Here is a 15,461-nt window from a genome sequence, read left to right on the forward strand (position 1 = left end):
GCTGGAGAAGAAAGAGTAAGGAATTCTGTCTCAAAAATGTAAATAGAGGGGTACCCGGGTGGCTCAGCCAGTTAAGGGGCTGCCTTTGGCTCATGTTATGATCCCGGGTTCCTGGGATCTAGCCCTGTGTGGGGCTCCCAGCTCAGCAGGAAGCCTGCTTCTCCCTCTGCCACTCTCCCCTGCTTCTGTTTTCTCTCTATCAGGTAATTTAAAGAAAAAAAAAATGTAAATTGAAATCCTATCTGAATTTCCAGTCAGCCAGCCTACCCCAGTAATTTCAGACTACACACACACACACACATTTTCTTGGTTCTGTTTCTCTTAAGAACCATGACAGATAAAGTAGCTAACCCAGACTTTTGTGAATCTCTGTAGGCCAGACAAAAGCCATGCACGAACCCAGACTGTTCGTGCCACCAGTATGTGGCCTCAGTGCCCTGCCATCCAGCCCATCTTCTTGGGAGCCCCTGTTTTATGTGCACCTCCTCTTGGTACCATCATGCCCTTTCCCCACACGGAAAGCCTTCCCCATTTTTTATTCCCAGGAAATTCAATGCTACCCAGATGCACCATGCTCAAGGCTCTCCTCGCTTTCAGGAAGCTTCCATAATGATTTGATGCCATGATGACCTCTAGGCCTTACTTTCAATTACATCTACATTTAATGTTTACAGATAGAATGTGCTATGGGATGCCATCGTCGTGATTTTTTAAATCGCTCTCAAAACATTGTTCACCTTGTCTCTCAAGGACTAACAAACGTCTCACCTTTAGAGATTTTCTGTCATCATTCAACAACTTGTGCCAAAAACAAATTGTTCTAGAAATCAGAAAACAGGATGAGTTCCAGTCTCAGCTCTGACACAAGTTAAGGGCATTGCCTTGGAAAGGTCTCCAGGCAGCTCTGTGAAGCAGGATACAATTAATTAATGGCTATTGCCCACTGCTCACCACTCTCCAGTACTATGAGCTTTACATGCTTTGATTCATTTAATCCTTAAAATGTTATGACATAGATACTATTGTATAGAAGAAACTAAGACACAGAAATACAAAGTAATTTGCCCAGGGCTAGCTTGCAAGCAACAGAATCAGCATTTGGACCCAAGCAGCCTGGTTCCTTAGCCCACATTCCTTTTTTTTTTTTTTTTTAAGATTTTGTTTATTTATTTGACAGAGAGAGACACAGTGAGAGAGGGAACACAAGCAGGGGAAGTAGGAGAGGGAAAAGCAGGCTTCCCGCCAAGCAGCGAGCCCGATATGGGGCTCAATCCCAGAACCCTGAGATCGTGACCTGAGCCTAAGGCAGGTGCCCAACGACTGAGCCACTCGGGTGCTCTGCTTAGTCCACATTCCTAACCACTACACAAAGGAGACTCAAAATACATATTGCATAACTCCCAGCAGCTCTAAAATTCTACGATTTTACTTCTAAGATCACCTTCACTCAGTATGTTCTTTATTAGAAGAAACAATAGGACTCACTGAATGTTTGTTAAAATGAGTCACCTACTTTTCAGTTAATTTCCATTTCCTTTCCATGATGGCAGGTCAGGTTATGTGAGTGTGGGGGACGAGGTCTGACTGAGCTCCTAAGTCACTAACAATAGGTTCTGATCACAGGACTGACATGGCCACTAAATTCCCTATCTACACTTCATCCTATTCTTAGACTTATAGTCCCATGAGATTAGATTATACTGAACATCATTTGTTTCCTGCAAAGCAGGATGAAAAGATATCTCCAGAATTGGTGTGTAAGGCAAGCCTTTACCCAAAGAAAATGAAAACACTAATACAAAAAATTGTATGTACTTCTATGTTCATTGCAGAATTAGTTACAATAGGCAAGATACAGAAATAAGTCAAGTCTCTGTAGATAGATAAATGGGTAAAGAAGATGTGGTGCAGTGGAATATTATGCAGCCATAAAAACGGATGATTTCTTGCCATTTGCAACAACATGGATCGACCTAGAGGGTATAATACTTAGGGAAATAAGTCAGGCAAAGTCAAATACAATATGCTATCACCCACGTGTGAAATTTTTAAAAAACAAAATGAACAAACAAAGAAAAAGAAAGAAAAAAACTGACTCTTAAATATGGAGAACTGGTGGTTGCCAGAGGGGAGTTAGATAGGAGGACAAGTGATAAAGGAGATTAAGAGTACACCTACCCTGCTGAGCACTGAGTAATGTACAGAATTATTGAATCATACTGTAAACGTGAAACTAATATAACACAGCATGTTAATAATAATAATACTTTAATTTAAAAAAATAAGTAAATAAAATTTTTAAAAATCTTCAATTAGGGGGTGTCTGGGTGGCTCAGTGGGTTAAAGCCTCTGTCTTCAGCTCAGGTCATGATCTCAGGGTCCTGGGATCGAGCCCTGCGTCGGGCTCTCTGCTCAGCAGAGAGCCTTCTTCCCTTTCTCCCTCTCTGCCTGCCTCTCTGCCTACTTGTGATCTCTGTCTGTCAAATAAATAAATAAAATCTTCAAAAAAACCCCTTCAATCAGTGCCACACCTGAGTGGCTCAGTAGGTTGGGCATCTGCCTCTCAATTTCAGTTCAGGTCATAATCTTGGGGTCATAAGGTCAAGTCCTACATCGGGCTCTGTGCTCAACATGGAATCTGCTTGAGAGTCTCTTTTTCTCTCTCGGCCCCCACCACTCATACTCTCTAAATGAGTAAATAAACAAACAAACAAATAAAATCTTCCTTAAAAATAAGTAAATAAGGGCACCTGGGTGGCTCAGTTGGTTAAGTATCTGCCTTCGGCTCAGGTCATAATATCAGGATCCTGGGATTGAGCCCCACATTCAGCTCCCTGCTTAGTGGGGAATCTGCTTCTCCCTCTGCCCCTCCCTCCTGCTCATGCTCTCTATCAAATAAATAAATTATATAAAATAAATAAATAAAATATTCAATCAATCGAAAAAAAAAGTACATTACATGCTATGACTGATCATACAGTTGAGGTCAAAATAGGCAGTTCCAACTGGTGGCACAACCACAGAAAAACTATTTGCCAACAGGGGCAGAAACAATGACCTTAAAAGATGAGAGTTAGGCTGGTTATAGCAGATCCTGTCAATAATCCATCGGTATGCCCTTGGCCCAACACCCCCACCACCACCCAGGTCTTCAGGAAACGGTTCCCACAATACTGACAGCTTCCAGCCTCAAGCACTTGTGTCTCTCTGCTGAAGGGCACACTTGGGCCAAGTCTGAGAAGGGTCAGAAACGTGGAAGGATTTATGTGGCCAGGAGTAACCCCCGACCAATGAAGTGTAAGTAATCAACTTCCTGCTCCCGTCAGTAGGATGTTCCTGGGGCTGCTGCACATATTTTTTTGGAAGCATCCCAGAGGGATCGAGCCCTGTGCCCACAGTGGTCATTGACCTTCCCTCACTTTCTGTGTCTCCATACTGATTCTATCACTATGCTTCCTGGGATCATTTCCCAAATCAAGTTCTGGCACCCAAATCCTTTGTCTCAGTTTGGAGGCTGTGGTTTTGGAGAAACATAAATGAAGACACCAAACCTTCCATTCCCAGTTTTTTCACTCCTACGTCTCAGTTTCTACAGCAGCAATCTTCAGATCCACACGGAATCCTACTTCCCAGTGGTCTGAGTCCGCCATTGGGGGAAGCCACCAAATTGTGCGTGACGACGCTTTCTAAGACTGTGTAAGTGCACATGTGTACATGGGCACACGGAGAAGCAGCAAAATGACGTGGGTCAACATTTTCCAAAATACATCCCAGGGAATGGTTTTTAATAAATTTTGCTTGAAAAATAATCTTAATGTCAAATTAAATTTTTTAATGTTAAATTTGGGGCTGGGTTGCTTAAAGGACAAAGAGGTCTAGTGTACATCTAGTCTACACACCATGATTCTGTTGTGCAAAGACAAAAAGGTGTCCGTTTGCTCTGACTTCTCTTTTTCTTGAGCCTCTATCCTCACCAACTGGGAAAAATTACACTTGCCAATTAAAAGTCCCTCAGTCTTGTCAATTTTTTTTAAGATTTTATTTATTTATTTGACAGAGAGAGAGAGATCAGAAGTAGGCAGAGAGGCAGGCAGAGAGAGAGTTGTGGGGAAGCAGGCTCCCTGCTGAGCAGAGAGCCCAATGTGGGGCTGGATCCCAGGACCTTGAGACCATGACCTGAGCTGAAGGCAGAGGCTTCTACCCACTGAGCCACCCAGGCACCCCAGTCTTGTCGATTTTAAAACGTCTCTTTTGGGGGTGCCTGGGTGGTGCAGTCAGTTAAGTGGCCGACTCTTTCTCTTGGCTCAGGTCGTGATCTCAGGTTCATGCAACTGAACCCGAGTTGGGCTCCCCACTCAGTGCAGAGTTTGCTTGAGATTCTCTCTGTCTCTGCCCCTCCCTTCTGCACTCTGTCTCCTTTGGGGTACATATTTAGTTAACTCAAAGTTCAAACTTTCTATCAGAAGTTTCTCTGCCTCAAAGGATCTCACCATCTCACATCGTAAGTGGTTTAGGGGCCCAGAGGCCAAGAAAGGATGGAGAGGGCACACGACCCACTAGAAGTGGGCCCCGCTGTCCACCAGAATCGACTGGAGAGATTATAAAAATGCAGATTCCCAGGTCCTCTGTCTGGATGTTTTGATTCAGGGACAATGGAGTGAAACCAAAAATCCTGTGTTTTTAACCAGTTTCCCAGAGGGCTCTGACATAGCCAGAGCAAAGCCTGGCATTTGGGAAATGCTAGCGTGGTCTGTCTTGTTGCCCACCAAGTTTTGAACTTCCTGCCGTACTGTAAAGTAGGAAAGATTCACGGCCTGTTGTCTCACGCTGAGGTGTATGGTGTAGCACTACCCTCGCCTTATTCATCATGAGGCATATTGGGGCAGAGAATAATAAGGTTTCCACGTGAGTGTTGGCACTAGTGGTAATATACACTGATGCTGTAAGTTAAATATGGTAATCATAGAGTTTTTAAAGCAGAACTGAGGAAATAAAAGGAGGAGAAGAGCCTCTGGTATTAATTCCAGTCATTTCAATACCACAAGAAGGAGTAAGTTTTGGGGCGCCTGGGTGATTCAGTCAGTTAAGCGTCTGGCTGTTGCTTTTGGCTCCAGTCATGATCTCAGGGACATGGGACAGAGCGTGGGCTCGGTGCTCAGTCAGGAGTCTGCTTGGCAATTTCTCTCCACCTCCATCCCTCCCCCCTGCTTGTATGCATGCTTACATGCGCTCTCTCTCTTTTTCTCTCTCTAAAATAAATTTTAAAATCTTAAAAAAAAAATTAAAAAGGAATAAGTTCTAAGAAAAGCCACACAAAAATCCCTGAAGAAAAAGAGGAACAGTTTTATGAACAAAGACGAAAAAAAAAATTATATATAATTTACTTAATAAACTACATCTACAACTCTGAAAGTAAGATCTTTTTTAAAAACTGCTGGAAAAAGAAGTTAGAGGTTATTTTTCTATAATTGTGTACTTTAAAAGCATTAGATAAAATGCTCTTTCTGTGGTATTCTTTATAATAAAGAAGTTTATAGCGTCACTTTTGAAGTCTTTTCAAGATGGCTATTGTATCTTAATGAATACATAGGAAGGGTTTATACCACTTCAAGTTGATATCATTACAATCTTTCACCCAAAACAGCTTTGCATTTCAAATTCCCTAGAGTGAAATTTAACCTTCTAAAATCTGATCGAGAATATTACGTCAGCCTGTTTCTTCAAAGAGAACCTTTACCCGACATGGGAGTCAGAACATAGTAGGTTGGATTTTGGTTATAAACAACAGCAAGATTTCAGTAACTTGACCCACCAACAGCGCATTTCCTGCCCATATGCAAGCTCAACGTGAGTAAACTGGGGAGTTCAGCTGGTCCCAGCCTTTCAGGGGCCATGTTGACATCTCAACATGGGCTCAAGTGCTTCAAGTTTCCCACAGCAGAGGGGAGGAAACATGACAGCTTGTGACACAATTCTGCTCACCTTTCATAGGTCAAACCAAATCAATGATCATCTTAACTTCAAAGACGGTTGGAGAATATTGTCTTAGCGCTCGCCTTCTAGAACTGGACAATTTGTCACCAACCCTACCGGGTATCACTTCTGCCTTGCTTCTTACTCCTCTGTACGTTGGCACCAGGTAACAATCCACGCTATCTATCCTTGTTTGGGACTCATATTTTTTTTTAGGTGAGTGGGAAATAATTTTAATCAAAGAATTGTACATTTTCTTCCCACATATCTTGCTTTGTATTAGGAGATGACACTGCGATCCATTTCACTAAAATATTACAAAATATTTATAAGAAAATATTAAAATAACTCAAACACAAAAGGCAAGCTGGGGTAAAATAAACTGTTTTTTCGGAAATCTCTACTCCAATGCCCACTGCACACAAGAAAAAAATCAAAACAAGTAAGTAACAAAGATCCCCCTGATCACAAAAGTTTCCAAAGAATTGGAGAAGGGGAACAAACAGGATGAACACGGTGGTATGAAAGGGAATGTATATTAGCAGCACTGCTTCAATAACCCATCTATTCTGAATGAAATAATCCTCTCTTATATGCAAGAAATTCTAAACTTTAGGATATTCCTTGAACTGAAATTTAAAAATACCCTGACGGTGAAAGTCGCTCTTTCACTAAGTTTAGTAAGAGCCTCTTTCCCCACCAACCACTGATATGAACAGAAACCTGCTCTGGCTTTAAAAGCTGCTACAGGAACCCTTCCATCTCTTTCATGAAAGCTTCATAAACATCATCCTTAGTCTGCACTGAGACAGGAACAGATGGACCAGACTTGGGAGCTTCTTTGGCAAGAGGCACAGCAGAATCATCCTGTGACTTTCTTTGGGGAGCAGCAGTGGCCCCTTTACCCTTCCGACATACCCTCAATGCAGTGGGCACGAATCGAGGGATCTCTGCCTTGCGATTAGTCATCTGTGGCTTGGCACTGACGGTTGCTGGTGCTTTCTTCTCAATGGAGGCTGCACTTGTATCATCCACCTTGGGTCGCTGAATCAAGTTGGGTGGAGCACATAAAACCCCTGGGTTCGGCAACAGAGCTGGTGGGAAAAGCCTAGATGGGGCAGGTCCAAGTGGAGGCACCAAAGGTGGGTGCATCATGCCAGGACGAGGAGGAGGGATACCTGAAGGAGCAGGGGGATGCACCAAGGAGCCTTGGTGGGGGTCCCCGAGGAGGAGGGCCAGGAGGCAGACCTGGAGGTGAACCTGGGGGAGGGCCAGGAGATCGGCCTGGTGGTGGGCCTAGAGGCAAAAGTCAGGGGGTAAAGGTCCTCAGAGTCCCGGCATTTCAGGCAGTCTCAGGAATGGAGGAGCTCCGAGAGGTGGTCCAGGAGGAAGGCCCATGGGAGGTCGAGGGTGGAGCCAGGGGTGGTCCAAGAGGAGGCAGTCCCAGCATGGGAGGTGCTTGAATCTGAGGAGGAGGGAACAGACTGGGGGGTGGGGGTTGCTGCTGTGAAGAAGCAGTAGATGTGCCATCAGAAAGAGATTCCTCTTTATGCTGTTTTTGTGATTGCTCTTCTGCTTCAGAATCATCAGAATCATCTTTGTCATCATCCTCTGAAAATTCTTCTACTTCTTGTCCCTACTCGGGGATTTCCTGACCTGCCCTTCAAAGCATCACGGTTGAAGGGGAGTCAGTGCCTTCATGTTCTTCTTTTTCTTCCTGATTTTCCAGGCATATGTGCAAATCTCACACTCAGACCTGACTTTTTTCCTTCGTTGTAGTCTCTCTCATTATCATCACATCCACAAGGTCATCCCCTTCACGTTCTCCATCTGATCTGTCAGTGTCGCTGTCATCAGTATTGTCATCGTGCTTATCTTGATCCATGTCCTCAGGATACCCATCATCTTCACTGGAGCTGGAAACATCATCATCATGACCCCGATGAGCAAGTTCTGGGCTATATAACAAGTCTTCATCCTGCCTACGAGGGGGAAGATCTAGGGCAAAGCCCAATTTACAGCCATACATTTGCAAGGCTTGAGGAGGTGGTGGGACCAGGAGGTTTTCTGCCAGGGGGCAAACATGGCACAGCAAACATGGCTGAAGTCTTTTTAAGGATGGAGGGTGGCTGGGCACCAGGCCTGTCCTGGATTAAGATGTTGGAAGGAGCATGCGGCATATCTGGCAAGGGAAAGCTCTCCACTTCCACACGCTGAGCATTCTTGACAGTGTCAAAATATCAGCTAAGTTAAGCCCTTTTCTGTTCATATTCTACTTCTAGTTTTTTCAGCTCTTTGTAAATACCCGGACTGTCTTTTTCAAAGAGTCGTAGGTTACGTTCAAAGGTTTCACGCAGCTTTTTACACTTGTCTTTCAGCACTTCCTCATTTAACTGTGGTTGCTGCACCGGGTTAAACTCCATTTCCTCCAATTTCTCCATGTCCTGGATAATCTTCTTAGGATCCTTCATCTTCAGAACTGCAGCTCGTACCATCATGTACTGTTTTTTTGTTCTTCTTTAATTCTCTCTTCTGGGCTTCTCTTTGGGCTTGGTCTGTGGGGTTCAAACATTTTCCACTCTTGGTGGATGATGTCGATCTCCATCCCATCTTGACCATTTGTATGGTTCACTTGTTCATTAAAACAAAAAAACAGAAAAACCTCGTAGGGGCCTTCACCTCTGTGTACCGGTCAGCCACCCAGCCACCACCATCTTGAAAGCTTACACCCCTCCTTTGGGACTTATATTACCAATCCCATAAACTTACATTATCAATCGAACAACAAAATATTTCATCCTTCTAGACCCATTGTATTAAAAGCAAAATCTCCTTTTTTTCTTAAAACCAGCATCCCTAGTATATCACATTTGGGTAGAGCTAAGGTAGGTAGGTTCATTTTTTAAAAAGAGGAGATGCTGGCCCCACTGTGGCAGAGATGACCAGCTGTGCACCAACCCCATCACTATCTCTGGGTGGTCACTGGTGAACTGCAACAGAGGCTCAGACCCTTGCAGTAGGCGTAGTTATACGACTCCATTCTGGTCAATAAAATGTAGATGGAAAGGTCATTTCCCACTTTCAGGCCCAGCCCATCAAAATTGACCGTGTCACATGCCACTCACACCTTCTGGCTGGATGCCAATGCGGGCAACCAGTAAGCCACATGTTGAAGATGGTAGACTTCCCTCAGCCTGGTCTCCAAGGGACCGTGTGACCCGAGCCTTCCCTCAGTGCCCTATACTGCTGCGGATATGTATGTTTTAGTAAAAATAGGGTTTTTTTAAGATCATCAAAATAAACTTGGATTATAACTGATAAACTTTGAGATGGGGTGGTATAATAATTCACAAAATACTCTAAAAGTGTGACTTAAAAAGTGTTTTGGTTGGCCTCGATTCTGACAAGATCAGCTGTTTAGGAATCTCCGTTCTCTCAGGCAGATTCTCTGGGTAACTGCGCCTCCTGATGAGACCATTTCCCAGCAAAAGCAGGAAGAACTGCGCTATTCTCGAAGGTCGGGAAAAGGCAACAGAGGGGATGGCCAGTGTCTGGTTCCGTGGAAGCCTTTACTCATCACTGACCCTTCCGCATAGACAGGAGATAAGATACAATCATGTCAGTGACGGTCTAACGCTGATGGGCCACATTCTAAGTGTCTCATGACAGAAATAATCCAGAACACGTGAACTCAGATAGATGATGTTACTTACATTGTATCACGCTCCTCGAAGCGCTGACAACGCCCCTATGTTGCTGCCAACAGAACGCTCCATTTCTTCCCCTCCCCCACGGGGGGGGCACCCAGAGAGGCTGCTCCCCAGTCCCCGGGCCGTTCGGTGGGTCACGTGACAGAGTTCTGACCAATGAAGTGACGGCACGAGAGCCACAGGCAGTTCTCAAACCCAGTGGAGGCCTCAAGGGCCAAGGGGAGAGCAGGACCTCTAGCTGGAGGGAGCCGGTTCTGGAGTGAATGCTTGGAACCCCCTGTCCCCAACCCACCAGCTCTAGAGGCAAGAAAGCAGTAAACCACTGAGATTTTGTTATGCGATTAGCTCAGTTAGGATACCCTCATGACTGCATTAGGACTGTGGCCTTGGCCCCAGAGGACCAGGAGCAAGGTTAAGCTAAAGGGAATGGTACGTAAAGTACATCTCAGGAAAGCCGTTACTTTTTATGAAAGAAAGTACAGGGGTCCCGAGGGATGTATTCTAACCCCCGCTTCTGCTCCCGCCCCCCCCCCCACTCTCCCACCCCCGCCTGTTGGGGTTGGCTCTTCCCACTCGTGCAACAACTCCTACAGACTGGGCTGCTCCCCGCCAGTCGGGCATACCCGCACTTGGCCACAGCCCGCGCTCTGTGGGCCTCTTCCGGCATTCTAGGCTACTTAAGGAAATTTCAGTCTTCCAAACTCTCCCTGCCTATACTATGCCCTCGGCTGGAATGCTCTTCCACCTCGCCTCTCCCTGTCCATCTCTCCCTGCCACCCACCCCTAAGGAGCAAGGCCTTCCCTCTGGAAGGCTCAGATGGGAAAGACAACCCTGAACTCCTACAACCCTTGCTGCCCCCCGCGTCATCTGTGTGTGATGACAGCAGGTGGACATCTCTGGCCTGCTAAGGGGCAAGCTCCTTGCAGCCAGGGATTCCATCTGCCAGCACACAGACGACAGTCCATGACAAACGTTAACCGAACGCTTGCTTCGTGGGAAGCAGACATCATGGTCCGGCATTGCCCCCACCCGGAACATCCAGATTCACAAGGCAGGGGGTCTGCCAAGAAGGCGGCGGAAAACCCTCTTAATTAAGAAAGTATGGAAAGTTGCTTAAATTTCAGACATTTTTAAAGTAAAAATGACTTTAGGTAAATACTATGGTTGATCCATATTGACGTATAATGCACTCGCAGAAAAGTGACCATCGAGGGTGCAACTCGATGAATATTCAGCAAAGTGGTCACTCCGCGCCGCCCCTGCGTCATCCAGAAACAGTGTTCTCAACAATCCAGAAGCCCCTCCCCCGCTCAAGACGGTAAATACTATTTTAAAAGAAAAGGAAGGAAGGGGAGGGGGCAGATATCCACTATAAAAGAAAATGAGAAACCCGGGGGGGGGGGGCACTCACACCCTCGTGGAGCCACGCCCATTGGGGCTTTTCCGGACCCGCGGAAAATTCTCACCGGATTAAACAGAACCACGAAATGGGTAATCGCAGAGCCAGCGGCCAGGCTTTAGAGGCGAAGAAGATTCCCCCTAGGTACCCGAAGGAGCGAGGCTGTGGGGTCCGCCCGGCCCGCGCGCCCCGCGGGGAACGGAGCATGGGGCGGGGGCCCCGGGGAGGCGGGCAGGTGGCGCACGGCCCCAAGTCCAGTCCGCCACTCCAGGAGGGCGGCGCAGGGCGGTGGCCTTGTCGCGTCCCCAGCCCCGCAGGGCTTGGCTCGGGGTCTGCGCTCCCTTCCCACTTCCCATCCCCCCGCCCGCACTCCTGCGCTCTTTTTCTGGAACCTGGAGAAGCATCCTCTGGGCTTCCTTCCAACGGGATGTGCCTCCGCCAAACTCTTCAGCAGAGAACCCAGGGCTTTGAAAGGTTCAAAGTCCCACGTAAAGGCCTGAGAAGCCGCTTCTGTTGCCATCGCTCCAGGTCTGGACCAGAGCTCTGAGAGCAGGCTCCATTTAAGCCCGTTGTACGTCTCTGCTATGCCCTAGAACAGGGAAATCAAGCACCATCTTTGGTTTGGAAGCTGCACTCGATGTTGCAGCTCTGTCTCTGTCAGGATCTCGGTACCTGAGATAGAGACAGTCATGTGATGAGATAGTAGATAGGTGTGTAGGTAGATAAAACTTCTAGAGTGTCTGCAGGTAATTTTGCAGACAAGGTCCCAGGGCTGGGGCTTAACATCCGTGTTGGGCGGGGGCGGGGGTGTGCGGTGGATTTCTTGTTTACAAGGATGGGTGGTACAGGGAGTTTGGGGTCTTATATTTCAGTTCCTTATATTAAGGGAACAACAAAGAGAACTAATAAATTGGATCAGGCAGAGGGGCTATAAAGGGGATGTTTCTAAAGCATTACAGTTCCTTATAATCTTACACTGAGTTTCTTCCCACCTGCCACAGTCTGCACAACCGTTTCCTCCCATATTTCCTGTTCTGAAGTTTCCAGAGAAGGCAAAGTGCGGGGCTTTGGGTTACATGGTTAGATGGGAGGGAGGGGATGCCTGGGTTTTGGTTGATTTGGGAGACTAAAGGGGGATCACCCCCATATTCCTGTTGCTTCCTGTAAATGCAAGGAGATCCACTGATTTTTTTTCTTTTTTCTTTTTTTTAAGATTTTATTTTTTTGTCAGAGAGAGCACAAGTAGGGGGAGTGGCAGGCAGAGAGAAGCAAACTCCCTGCTGAGCAGGGAGCCCAATGTAGGACTTGATCCCAGCACCCTGGGATCATGAGCTGAGCCAAAGTCAGGCGCTTCACCAACTGAGCCACCCAGGCGTCCCTCCGCTGATTTTCAAAACAGAGATATCCTACACAAACTATCCATTTCACAAATATTTATCAAGGCCCTTGCTTTGTATGTACACTGTGTCAGGCCCTGGGGGATTCGGTGATGAGCAGACCAGTCACTGTCCACAAGAACTCACAGTCCAGTGGAGGAGACAGCCCAGTAAAACAGCTATGGTCCCCTGGAATAAACACTGTGACAGCTGCCACTTCCCAGCTCTGGGACCCGGGGGCAAGTCACCCAACTTTGTGCATTATTTTCATGACCCGTGAATGGGGACAACAGGAGTGCTCTCCTTGGGATATGATGAGGATTAAATCAAGTAATGTATCCAAGTGCTTGGAACAATGTAAGTCACATAGAAAGTGCTATGGGAGAGTTTGTTCTTGTGGGTGATGATAGTATTATTATTCTTGGGGTGATTACTGATGGAAAGAAAAGCTTCCCTCACCCTGTTCTTTCCTAAGCCAGAAAGCCCACCAAAGTGATCTCTTCCCTCAAACTGTTGCATTTTTGTAGCAGACATCATATAATGTACTTAATCGTACCTATACGTACTATCACATTGTACATCTTAGCTTTGTTTCTGCACATCTTATCTCTCCAACTAGACCGTAAATAAACTCTCTGAAGGCTAGCACAATGAGCTTTCCTCATAGCAAATGATTCATTCTTAATCTGTTCACTAACCACTGACAGATCTTACTGGGTTATTTTCTGATCTGTCCTACCTTGTCATTCTTGCGATGGTTGGGAGTGATACAGAAGGTCTTGTAGATCTACTGATAAGAAAAACATGGTCCTAGATGCGTGGAGATCCACAGAATGGGGTGGGGGAGAAGAAAAGAGAAACATATCAATAAAGCAGGTTAATGATGAAGTCCAGGGGTCTTCTGAGGCTGAAAGAGGCCCTAACTCGTAAAGGATTCTTCTGCAAGGAGGAAGTATCCACAGAAAGGAAGGAGACATTGACCACGACTTCTGCCTTGGAACGCTTATGACATATAGTCAAATTTTAACAGCTATATTAGGATTTGGGGAAGGGCAGAGTATTTTTAATCTCAAACCACCAATAAAGCCTGAACCATTTGCAAGTTTAGTCATAGAACAGACAATATTTGCATAATTGGACTTAGCTGAGTAGTTCCTTCAGTGGAAAGGAGACCCAAGAGCCAGTGTCTAGCACTTTGGAATAACAAATGTAATGGGAAGTGGGGGGTGGGGGGGTAATCAGGTTGGGATGTGCCCCCCCCCCCGCCCCGAGTGTGACTAAGCCAGGGCTAGGAGGGGGATCTGTTAAATAGTCTGGGAAGAGATCTGGCCAAGTTCATGGTCCCTCTGTGGTCAGCTCTCCTGCCCCAATTAGCCCCCCTTCAACAGTCGGTGGGGAAGCACATTCCCCTCATTCAGAATCTACCAGGAGGACAGTTCTGAGGCTTCTAAATACACCATCCTCCTAAGGGAGGATTCCTAAGTAGGAATATACTTTGGGAAGCTGATGAGGCCCCTCTAAATTTTGGGGCGGAAGTCCTCGCATCAAATGGTTTGCGTGCTGCTGTCCACGATTACAGGTACTATTTGACTATTTGTAGAAACTATCTGCAGAAAGCTAAGACCCAAGGGGTCCATGTGAAAGGAGACTGATCAGATCAAGGATAATTTATCTTGATGTAAGAGTAATTCAGAGAACCTCTCAATTACATACCTCCAAGAAAGCTATGAGGCCAGCACCATCCTCCCTGTTGTTCCTGGGGCTCAGCTAGTGTCCAGGAGAACCCAGATTGTGGATGAACTCTAGTATAGGAAACCCTGGAGCAGAGGAGAGGGGACACTGCTTCAGGATCTGAGTGGGTTTAGGGGTTCCAGAAAGAACTGAGGTCACCTGGAAAATATAGAACTCTCTAAAAATTATTTAGGATGGTTTTTCTATGGATTCTCCACTCCCATGGGACTCAGAAGCTATCTCTTTGTGACTGTCTATCTGATGGTGTGTCAGTGCTCAGCTCCCCAATCTTCCCATGACAACCATTTTTTCTGTAGACAATATCGGTCACAGTAAGTCTCCCCCAACAGCACACATGGATACGAGCACACACACATACACACGCTAGTGATATTTGGACTCTGAATGCTCTGAAAATATAGAGAAATGTCTTAGCAAGGTGAAGAAGCAAGCTCTCAGAGCTTATCTTTGAAAATGTTCATTCAGCTTGGTAACTCGGGCCCCTAGATCACTAGGTTTCTCCCCACCCTCCACCCCTCAGTTACAGCTGATGAGCAAGGGTTCATTTGAATTCGGGGGGCTGGGGGGGAATAATTCAATGAGCTTTGCAGGGCTAATGGGCTTACCTGGGCTCTTAAAAAGCTTCCAACCAGACTGTTTCTCTAATATTGCAGCTTTTAGGCCTTTCCTTCTCAGGACTATCTAGAAAGAACTATTTCTGTCTCGCATATTTATGCCTTATGAATTTGTATTTTAATTTGTTTCAGTCTCTGCCCTTCTAAAGCATTCATTCAAAGGGGAGAATATACATACCGTAAACATCGTTCACTCTCGTGCTTCCCTCTGTGCTATAACAGGAAATGCATTTCTGACACTTTTAAAATGAGCAATCACACGTATAATCAACTTGGTTAAAACTTCCTTCCTGGTAACTGCAACACTTCCTCTGCATCTGGATATGAAGGGAGACCCAGAAAAGCGGAAGAGCTTAGAGGCACACTGGGTCGATTCGAATTCGTTTTGTTTGCAAAAACTAAACAAATGATCCTTCAGCATCTCCACCTCGCTCTCGGAGGCTTTATCAGGTATTACTTCCTTCTATTTTTTGCCCTTTGTCGGGTCTGACTCAGAATAGTGACACTTCCGCCTCAGCTCGAATATTTTTATCTGGAAGGGTTGTCGGTTCTCGAGATGATACCACCGCTGAATGGCTCCGGTTCACTGTCTAGTCCAGCCTAGACGTGTGGATATTCACAAGGTTCCGGCCAAAG

The 15,461-nt window shown here is 46.0% G+C and overlaps 1 long non-coding RNA gene and 1 pseudogene across 1 annotated transcript in view; both read right to left on the minus strand.

Annotated features, from left to right (window-relative positions):
- The window catches only part of LOC116568605, a 100,752-nt gene extending 85,428 nt beyond the window's left edge, over positions 1-15,324 (minus strand). Inside the window, exons 1-3 of the long non-coding RNA XR_004276698.1 lie at positions 15,004-15,324; positions 14,173-14,276; positions 13,199-13,269 (exon numbers count right to left, since the gene is read on the minus strand). This is a non-coding gene — a long non-coding RNA (uncharacterized LOC116568605). The remainder of the gene's footprint in view (positions 1-13,198; positions 13,270-14,172; positions 14,277-15,003) is intronic.
- LOC116568596 lies at positions 5,690-8,589 on the minus strand (annotated as a pseudogene).
- Positions 15,325-15,461: the final 137 nt, after the last annotated feature.

The sequence above is a fragment of the Mustela erminea genome, chromosome 11 (assembly GCF_009829155.1).
Source record: "Mustela erminea isolate mMusErm1 chromosome 11, mMusErm1.Pri, whole genome shotgun sequence".
Classification (NCBI taxonomy): domain Eukaryota; kingdom Metazoa; phylum Chordata; class Mammalia; order Carnivora; family Mustelidae; genus Mustela; species Mustela erminea.